Source organism: Limulus polyphemus, unplaced genomic scaffold, assembly GCF_000517525.1.
Source record: "Limulus polyphemus unplaced genomic scaffold, Limulus_polyphemus-2.1.2 Scaffold2030, whole genome shotgun sequence".
Classification (NCBI taxonomy): Eukaryota; Metazoa; Arthropoda; class Merostomata; order Xiphosura; family Limulidae; genus Limulus; species Limulus polyphemus.
In genome coordinates, this window is record NW_013667640.1 from 210,193 (window position 1) to 212,318 (window position 2,126).

Here is a 2,126-nt window from a genome sequence, read left to right on the forward strand (position 1 = left end):
CAAGGTAGTAATATTACCATATACAAGGTAGTAATATTACCATATACATAAGGTAGTAATATTACCACATATACAAGGTAGTAATATTACCATATACACAAGGTAGTAATATTACCATATACAAGGTAGTAATATTACCATATACATAAGGTAGTAAAATTACCACATATACAAGGTAGTAATATTACCATATACACAAGGTAGTAATATTACCATATATACAAGGTAGTAATATTACCATATACACAAGGTAGTAATATTACCATATATATAAGGTAGTAATATTACCATATATACAAGGTAGTAATATTACCATATACATAAGGTAGTAATATTACTATATATACAAGGTAGTAATATTACCATATATACAAGGTAGTAATATTACCATATATATAAGGTATTTAGAAAAAATAATTCTATTCCTATTTTTTAAACCATTTAACAAAATTAAAACAATAATTTCCTATATTACACTTTGCTTTATAAAATTACTCTCTTGTCATGTAGGATCTTACTCCTGTTGATGGTAGCGTAAAGTTACCAAAACATATAGTTTGTTTAATTTTGGCCGTCGGCCAAATGAAATTTTAATGTGAATTTTAAACGTTGATTTTAAAATTTATTTCACAAGTTGCTGAAATTCAATCCTCATACATGTATATTCTCAGTTCTTCACGCCTATGTAACAAGAAGATTTAATAAATGTAATTAAGGCCTTCATCTCATTCACAATCCACGGTTTTTTTTTCAAAGGGGCAACGAATATATAATAACTTAACTCCTAACGAGATAGAAATTATAATTATTCTACATACAAAGGAAAATATACGAATGGACATAATAACTCGCGTCCAAGAATTTTCAAAAAATCTAATGGAAGAAGAAACGACAAAGCCAGAAACTAAACGTTAAATATTTTATATATATATGTGTGTGAAATCTATTAAAAACTAGAGCGTGTGTCACGTGTCTTCATTTTTTGGTTATCCAGATGTATCGTTTTTCTTCAAGCCTTGTTTTTCCTGTCATTTTACTGTCTGTAAAACTTCGATGAACGGTAAATGTCACGTGAAAGAAAAAAACACCGCTTAGTGTTATATTATTTTCTCAAGAGTTAACTTGTGATCTTAACCCTCAACTTTAACGTGACATTGTCGGTGCTTTTCAACAAAACATGTTACCTATCCTCGTGCCTTCTGGCGCGTAATGTAAGGAAAATATCAAGGCTAACTGAAAGCACACGAATCAAGGCCAGAAATTGGCACTTAAATAGATATAACGTAAAAGCAAGAAAAGGTTGAATTAATTAAAGTCAGTTCTCAGATTATTTCACAACCATGAATGATCAACATACTTAACTGTGCAATACCAGAAGTACGATACTACGGTTTTGTAAAGAATACCTATCCGATGTTTCGATCACCAAACATATATTGTTTGTTTGTTTGAAGTTATGCACAAAGCTACACAATGGGCCATCTGTGGTCTGCCAACCACGGGTATCGAAACCCGGTTTCTAGCGTTGTAAGTCCGCAGACATACCGCTGTGCCACTGGGGGGGCCCAAACATATATATTTACCACGTAGACATTGGACAATTGGACTGTCTCCTGAAAGGTCAGAGGTAAAAATTGACCTCCCAAAAAAGAAAAAAGTTCTAAAAATTTAACCGTCTTTTTTATACAAAGGACAAAGGGTTCAAACCCAAATATTTAGAATAATTTAAGATCGGTTGTTGGATGTTATTAAGCACAAAGCTACACAAAGACCTCTGTCAACCACGGGTATCGAATCCCGGTTTTTAGAATAATGTAAAAAGGAAAGTAGAATTGGAAGTTGTTAGTGCCTTTATGGATGTTTAATCATCTTCACTGATATGATATTCGAAGCAAGATGAAAAAGGAATTTTTAAAAAATATGTACACTGTAGAGTGAACTGTATATGATGTGAATTCACATAGATAATAGCCAAATACTGAACTGATAAATATGTACACTGTAGAGTGAATTGTATATGATGTGAATTCACATAGATAATAGCCAAATACTGAACTGATAAATATGTACACTGTAGAGTGAATTGTATATGATGTGAATTCACATAGATAATAGCCAAATACTGA